Source organism: Sceloporus undulatus, chromosome 3, assembly GCF_019175285.1.
Source record: "Sceloporus undulatus isolate JIND9_A2432 ecotype Alabama chromosome 3, SceUnd_v1.1, whole genome shotgun sequence".
NCBI classification, from domain to species: domain Eukaryota; kingdom Metazoa; phylum Chordata; class Lepidosauria; order Squamata; family Phrynosomatidae; genus Sceloporus; species Sceloporus undulatus.
The window spans coordinates 252,321,747-252,330,975 of NC_056524.1; positions in this window are offsets into that span (position 1 = coordinate 252,321,747).

Here is a 9,229-nt window from a genome sequence, read left to right on the forward strand (position 1 = left end):
TCAAGCATCTCATTTCAGGGTAGCAGAGGCACAATCAGGATCAGCATCTAGGGTTGCCAGGTCAGGCCTGTTCCAGCCTATGCCATTTTACGGTCAAAACCTGAGAGATACACATGACCCCTTGTGATATCACAGGGCAAGTCCGGGTGATGTTGCAGAGAAGATATTACAAGGAGCAGACCCTGATGATGCCATCAAGTATGATACATTAAGCACCAACGACAGTTGCACAGAGTAAACCATTCACACCAAAGACAAATGTCAAACAAATGTAGAATATATACACACACACACACTTACTCTTACATACCGTACTTAAATGGCTGTGCTCTTGCCTGAGATAGTTCCCCTTTCCCTTTGGACTGAAAAAGAAGACTTGGAGATAGACCTTGAGATCTGGGAACCCCATCTGTATCAGGATAGCATCACTACATATCTGCTAAGGCCCATATAATAGCAGAGAGGTGGGCACTGTCAGCCACCAAAACACTTTGGACCTCTAGTGGATCCTTTCTTCTGTTGGTGCCTGCACACCTAGATTCTTCCTCTAGCCCAAGGGGAGAAGCATGAACAAACTACAAACTAGAAGTAAAAGGAGCTATTGTAGCATGCTTACTCATTTATTCTTTCCTCCTTGTCAATTCCACATCTGCTTTGAGAGACTTTCCCACATAGTTTACAAAAACACACTGAAAAGAACAGAAAGAATATTCCCTTAAAGAAATCTATCCTTCCCTCCAGCAAAACTCAAACACACACAGAGAGATAAGCAGTATGTACAATTGCTCCATTACGCAGGCATGAGATGCTTCTTCTGTTACTAGAGCTACTTTGACTTGGTGATGATTGCCATGCCTTTTGGTGTACTGTTCTTATTGATAAGAAAACTTTTGTCTGATTCATCTATAATCTGGACATTATCAACATTTTTACATTATTTTGGCTTATCCAGCAGAATTAAAGAGACAATAACCTATGGGTAAATTAAGGAAAGGACAATCCAGTCAACACACAAAGAGTAGCAACTTTATGGTGAGGAAAAATGGGCAGGATTATCTCTCTGCTTCCCCTGAAATTCCCCTGCTGGGATAGAGCTTAGCTTGTTCTCCTGGCAAGGATTAAAAAGAACAATAAAGAGAGATCATCTAAAGGCATTCACATTTGAACTAGCTTTTTAGAAAACTCTCTCCTGCTTTGAAGCAAAGGCTTCTCTCCACCTGCCTTAGCATCTAATGATAATCTTATCCATTAATTATGAGTAAGCCTTCAAATTACCTGGTGTGTTTTAATGATGCAAAAGGGAAAGATTTAGGCAACTGAAGGGAGAAAAGGACAGGGAGGGAGGGCAATAGGAAGAACGCACAACTCTAAGAAATTATCTCCAGAGACTAGATATGATATTGCAAGATCAGCACAACTTGAGGTGTGTCCATTCTCTATAAAGGAAGGTGGAGACAAGATTGCTTTAATAACATTGGCTGGGAACAGATTGCTGCAACTTTCTTCAATTAATATTTTTTTCTCCCAGTGGAAATAATTGACAGTCTCTAGGGAACAGAGCTTTGAATTAAATAGTTACAATACCAAGTTAGTAGTAATTAATTCATTTTTTTAAAAAAATTAAGACACATTTCAGTTCCATTATTCTTTTAAGGGGTGTACATGTGTAATCTATGTATGTAGTTGCAGACAGTAATGAAAGATGTCCTGTGGTTTTCTGGATAAGCCTACTTAGTGGCAGAGGACAAGCAGTCTGCAAAGGAAATTAGGCCACTATGCATGCAGATTTGTTCTCAAAATATCCCAACATTACAGGAGGCAGGGAGGCAACTTGCTGAAGTATAGTATGTATTAACCTGATGCTTATTTACTCTGTACTGTACCTTGATGCTTGCCAGGGGCCCTTTTACACTCCACAATTACAGCACTATGGTCTCACTTTAATTGTCATGGTTCCATCATATGAAATCCTGGAATTTGAAGTTCAGGAAAGGACATTTAGAATTCCCAGCCTGAAAGCTCTAGTGACTTACCAGACTACTAATGCCAGGATTCTATAGTATGTTGGTGTGGCATTTGTAGTGGAGTTATTGTGCTATAGCTGTAATTATATAGTGTTTCCAGAAAGTGAAACAGGACAAAAAAATCTGCTTACTTAGCCTGGAAAGTGGTGGGATGGATGCATCACTTCCCCCCACAACCAAGGGTCACACAGCATATATACCCCACACACCTCCGTGCCACCATTCTCTGAAGATGCCAGTCACAGATGCAGGCAAAACGTCAGAAATAAACTCTTCCAGAACACGACCACATAGCTTGAAAAACCCACAAAAATTATGAATGCCAGCTGGGAATGCCTTCGACTTCACATCCTATTCCACTACCAATTGGCTTCATCTCCTGGTTGTTGTCATGTGCCTTCAAGTCACTTTTGACTTATGGTGACCCTAAGGGTTTTCTTGGCAAGTTTCTTCAAAGGAGGTCATCCTCTGAGGCTGAGAAAATGTGACTTGCCAAGGTTATCCAGTGGGATTTTATGCTCAAGGGAATCAAACCCTGATCTCCAGGATCCAATGCTCAAACCTATTGATATGCAGGTTATGCTAAAGAGATTCCTTGAAACATTTTTATAACCTTTTAAAACACCCTGCACGTTGACAATGGCCGGTTACAGACCGGCAGTTTAGTGTGTGTTCGCCACGCACTAGGGTTACGAAAGCGGCGGATCGGGGCCTCAGCGGCTGCCGGTGTAACCGCTGAAGCCCCGATACTCCGGGGAAAGGGGCGGGGCCAGACCGCCCCAAATTGGCGGTCTGTATCCCGCCATTGTTAGAGTTTTTATGACTGTACTGTATTATTGTATTGTATTTTATCGCTGTGCTGGCTGTGTGTCATAATAAATTGAATTTGAATGCTCAAACCACTACACCACACTAAATAATGCAGTTTGACACTGCTTTAACTGCTGTGGCTCAATGCTGTGGAATTCTTGGAATTGTAGTTTTGTGAGATATTTAGCCTTCTTGTTTGGACTACAGTACCCCCATCCCTGTGGCCATACTGCATAGGAATCCTAGGAGTTCTAATCTAAAAAAGCAACTTTGCCAAGCTATGGATGAATGATGTAGCAGTAGCATACAGTCTGAAAAACACATTATCATTTGGAACAAAAATAGTTTCTTTAGGCCAGAGATTAGCAGCATGCAATCCTTCTAGTGCTGCAAGACTGTATCTCCCAGCATTTCACATCATGTCTGTGTTGGCTAGGGCTGTTGAGTGTTTCAATACAGCAACATCTGGGGGACTGAATGATTCCTACTCCTGCTATATATATGGGGTGGGGAGGCAGGGATATTCCAGGGCCATTTTCTGTGGTAGTTTTATTTGTAATGTCAAAAGTCTGAGTCAAAAGTCTTTTACTTAACACCAAGAGGGATGTGGACTCAAACTCTGATGAACCAACTGCAAACAGATGTCATACCTTATACAGACATGCAAATGTTGCAATCTGATGAAGTCCCAAACTCAGTATTCTGGCCAAGCAGAATATTTCATTTAGTTTCTCCTTCACTTCCTCTATTTCTCATTCCTCTGCCAATAGTTAGCATTCTGTGCCCACTATATATGCCCAACTCTCATTGAGATAATTTTGGGGTTCTATTCATTTGAATAGAACCCCAAATATTAAGGTTTGCACAAGCCTGTTGATATCTCCTTTTAATGTGCCAGTGATATTATTTTGGTCTCATGAGCATTAGTAATTGCATGAATATTCTGTTTAGTGTACATATATTTCTTCTCCCCTCTTTGACCTATAAAAGAGACAGCTGACAACATTTTGTGGATGGAAAAAGAATCTGAAGCTGAAGTATTGTACAAGAAGATACAGAAGGGCCTGAAGTGATTCTCTTCTCTTGCCGAAGGAGGTTATATAGCCAAGACGTAGTCTTGGGTAGAGCCAAGATTTACAAAATTGAAGTATCAAAACTTTTCTGAGTAGCAGAGATGATGATATAATTTGCTTCCACCCCATCAATATTCTTTGGCCCCTATAACTTTACCTGTAAGTTTCACTATCAGTAATGGGCTGGATGAGGGAAAACAGACTCAGCTTGAATCCCGAGAAAATGGAAGTACTCGTGATAGGTTTCCTGGGCCCGGGGAAGGATATTTGTCCACCTGTCCTGAATGGGGTCACGCTTCCCCTGAAGGACTCTGTTCGCAGTCTGGGGGTGCTCCTGGACTCGTCGCTCCACCTTACATCACAGGTGGATGCGACGGTCAGGAGCACCTGTTATCAGCTTCGGCTGATACGACAGCTGCGACCCTACCTGGGCCGGGGGGACCTGGAAACGGTGGTACATGCTCTGGTAACCTCTCGGTTGGATTTCTGTAATGTGCTCTACATGGGGCAACCCTTGTACCAAACTTGGAAGCTACAATTGGTTCAGAATATGGCAACAAGGCTGATCACTGGATGTTCCAGGACCAGCCATATAACACCTATACTGCGAGATCTTCACTGGCTGCCTATTCGCTTGCGGGCACAATACAAGGTGTTTGTAATGACCTATAAAACCCTAAATGGCTTGGGCCCAGGGTACTTGGAGGACCGCCTCTCCCCATACAGTCCGCCTCGCACTCTCAGATCGGGCGGAAAACATCTATTAAGAGTTCCCAAGGCAAGGTTTGTGTCTTCTTCACAAAGGGCATTCTCTATCATGGCCCCGCAGACCTGGAACTCTTTGCTCGACGAGCTCCGCTCAGCAACCTCTCTAGATCTTTTTAGGAAGAATCTGAAGACCTTTTTCTTCCGTCAAGCCTTCCCCCATATGCCTTGATGTTATCCTTTTCTGTCTATGCATTTTGTTCGATCCAGCTAATTTGTTATATGTGTTTTAATGGGTTTTAATTGGTTTTTATATTGAATGATTGTTTAGAATGTTTTTAGAATTGTTGTATTGTTTTTAACTGGTACGTGTGGGTTCTTTATTGTCGGGTTATGGGCTTTCACTTTGTTTTGTCTTTTGATGTTAAATTTTGTAAACCGCTATGATCTCTAAGGAATAGCGGTCTAGAAATAAACATTCATTCATTCATTCATTCACTATGAGCAATGAATCCTTGTAATTTGAAGTCTTCTGATGTAGCTTCATCTTGTTTCATCAGGTAAAACCTATTAGACTGGGGGGGGGGAGGTTAGGGGAAATTTGAAATATTCCTGAAGAAGAGTATGAGAGATATCAGTGTATCTGAGAAACAGAGTAATTTGTACACACAAGCGGAAGGTAAACAACAACCAACCACATACCATCACACCATGCATGATATTTGTCAGCATAATACAGGCTTAGTCTTGTTTGCAATATATATATGAAGGAAGTTTACTTGCAAATACTAAAGGTTTGTAACATCTCATGACACAAGAGTTTACATGTTCCTCAAACATAGAGAAGAAAGGGAGAACTGCAGACTACAAAATGGAGAAAGAACAAACTCAGATTAAGTGCAGAGCAGACTAACTGATGAAGGAAGTGGTTAAGGTGAACAAACAACAAATGACATGAATGCATGCTGGACTCTCTTTGATGCCCTGGCTTTTGGAACTGGTGTGAAGAGTGTCTGTACTTCAATATTTAACATTTCCAAAGCCTGGAAAAATTACTTTTTGAATGACCATGCTGTCTGAGGGAATCTGGGATTTTCACAATAGTCTATGCATCCTTGGGATTGTCATAGGCTGAAATGTACCTAATTCTAGTGAACCCTGCTGTCATGTAAAGCAAGAATTCAATTAGGCATGGGTTTTCAATAACAGGAGAGGAGCCTTGAATTATCTTACACACAAGGGACAGCTAGCAAATGTCCCCATGATCTTGTGCTGCTTAACAGATGAGCCATTGCCTGCTATCCTATATCAGATGGACATTTTTTAGGGTAAGCGGCTTTGATGTTGAGTTTTTTTGAGGATGTTACACTTTGCAGCCATGACAAATGGGGCCAAGGTTATGAATATATTCACTGCACCAGGCTATTAGGAACACATAGTGCTCTGTAAAATGGCATCTGTGTAATGGAGTCACATTATGATGTTATATATCTGATGAGTGAGATGGGGAGTTATTTAAAAGGGCTCAGTTCATGCTAGAATTATAATAAAATGATAATATTATTCAGAATTAGAAAATGCTTTTTGAATATCCATTTTGATTGACAACACTCTAGACACTCATTAGAAACTGGGTTTAGCAAATGGGACCTGGAACAAAATTTTGCATACTATTATCCTCCTTTAAGACGAGTGGGTCCTCTGCATTCAGGTTTGTCAGCCCACCATACTTCCTCCTACAAACTATTCCAGCTTACGTTCCCAGTTTTCGATCTGTCTTTTCTAGATGATACCAAATATTCTGTGGATACTGAATGCCCCAACTGGGTTGTTTTTGATTTTTGGGGGTCAATTGGGATTTGCTGCCTCAAGTACTGAAAATTAAAACACTAATGATGCAACAGATAACATGCAGGAGAGGGGACAGTGAGATTGGATTTACTTCTTTGGACTGCAAAGGTAACTCTGGCTGGGGGAATTCTGGGAGTTATGGTCCAAAATAGTATTAAAAATTTGCTCCAAAAAACCCCTGTCCAAACCAAGGGCATATTCAGATGAGACTTTAGGAAGCATTGTTATTCAAAGGGAAAGAGGCAGAGTTTGAGTAGATTCACTCTAGACTAAAGAGGGAATCTGGCCTTGGTATAATGACATATCCTCTAACATTTCACAGATGAAAGCCAGGACATGTGAGGGCAAACATAATTGGAGAGTGGTCAAGATGGCAATGGTTATACATAGGCAAAAACAAGTTAGGACAGGGTACAGCAGTCTGTTTCTTCCTAAGCCTACTGGGAAGGATAAGATTCTACTTCTGCTGTTATTTCCCATCTACTAACCTAACTGTGTACAAATTACTTTTGCACTTTGAACTCAGTTTGCACCAGTGGAAGTGAGCTGGAAACAAAGGGAGAAAGTTGCAGAAGGATATAGAAACTGGGACATTTTAAAAGAAGCATTAAAAGTTGAACAACAGAGGATGAACTGGGACTGTCCCTGCCAAACTGGGGCAGCTGGAGAGTAAGTAATAAGCAAGGTGAGGGAAGTCCGTAAGCCAAGCCAGCAGTTCTTTCTTTGAAATAATAATAATTTTAAAATGCTAAATGTCATGAGGGAGCTTATTTATGCAAACAGAGGAGGTCTGCAGAACAAGAGTAGATGTCTTACAAAGCATATTAACTAAACTTCACAGGGTTTGTCTGAACTTTAAACCTTTACAAATACAGTTAATTAATGAGTACCGAAAACCACATTGTAATGGGGTGGATGGGGGGCTAAAATAACCTCAGAGTGCCTCTTGAAAAACCTGTATCAGCACATCTCTATGTCTGTGCTAACTCATCTATTAAGGCAGACTGTGATGAATTTATCTTTGGCAGTATGAAAATGTCTTTTTGATTAAAATGTAAGCAAAATTGCAAAGGGCCCTAGATTCTGGATTTGGATTGCTCAGCTGAGGACATCAATTAAAAGACCAAGGGCACTTTTTTAGACCTTTCTACCAAGAATGCCCCAGTGCAAAAGAAAAAGGTTGCGGCACCTGTACCAGTACTGCCTGAGAGGGGATTTCAGCAGGTCTGTTTCCACCCTCCCACACATACACATTGTACTCCAGGAGTGGGCAACTTCCAGGAGTTGGAGACCATCTCTGAGTGACCTTGGAAGATCACATTTATCATACAGTATTTTGATTGCTATTGCATGGAGGGGATTGACATAGCCAATCATACCCTTCAAAATTTTGGCCAAACTGTCTGGGAGCCTACAAAATGGCCACCCATGCCCTATAGAGGCTTCTGGAGCAATGGCTGGTCATTTTAGCTCCCTTCTGACTTTCCCGGGGGGGGGGGGCTGCATGGGGTCCAATAGCTGCACTCTGTATTTTAATCCCACAAAAAGATGCAAGACTCAGTCCAAAGATCATATTGCCATGCTTCCCTCAGGGATAGCCACTGTACAAGAGTGTTTGGGCAGTGCTTCCTCAGTCATTCTCATTGAACAGTCCATCTGCCTAGACATGGCACAAAGGAAACACTGGTCATCCACAAAACAATGTCTTTATCTCACTCTCTGCAAAAGACACCCAAGCCAGCTCAGAGACTCAATCCTGCTTTCTGGATCTTTGGAACTGGGCCCTGACTGCTCTTTTGCACAGTCTACTGACTGGTCTTTTAGGTTGGGCTTTTTTTTTAGCCTAGACCAATAATTACAGTCATCCCTCCACATCTGTGGCTTTGACTTTTGTGGATTTGATTATTCATGGATTTTATTAATATGTTCTCTCTAGGAATAGCTAGGTGCTCCAGCTCAAATCTATTGTCAAATTTAACCAAAAGTTGCACTGAAAGACGTAGAGATTCCTAGAGTGAACATTAGGCATTTGTAGCTCCTCCAGAGCAATTATATGGTGAATATCTTGCAGGTGTTGAACACAAAATTGTACTGGAGAAGCTAGAGATTCCTAGAGAGGTGTTCTCTCGGGTAAAAACATAGTGTTTTTGTTATTTGCAATTTTGCACATTCACGAGGGTCCTGTGCCCCTAATCCCAGCAAATGTGGAGGGATGAGTGTATTCACACATTTTCTCTTCTCTCCCAGTGAATGATAAGACACAAGTCTTTAATCTGAAACTATGGTTGAAAAGAGAATTTTGAGCAGATGTAATTCAAGAGAGATATTGACAAACTGGAGCATGTTCAGAGGAGGGCAATCAAAATGGTAAAAGGTCTGGAAGCCATGCCCTATGAGGAGCTGGGTATGTTTAGCCTGAAGAAGAGAAAGTCAAGAGTTGACATGGTAAGGTATCGGAAGCACTGCATTTCAATGGTTCCAGTCCTTCATCTCGGGCAGGTCCCAGAGGGTGCTGCTCGGGGACAGTAGCTCCAGAAAGAGGGAGCTCCTTTGTGGGGTCCCTCAGGGAGCTATTTTGTCCCCAATGTTGTTTAACATCTATATGAAGCCGCTGGGTGAGATCATACGGAGTTATGGTGCTGAGTGCTATCAGTATGCTGATGACACCCAAATCTATTTCTCCATGTCTCATTCCTCGGCCTCGAATTCTAATGGCATCTCTTCTCTCAATGAATGTCTTCAGGCGGTAATGGGCTGGACGAGGAA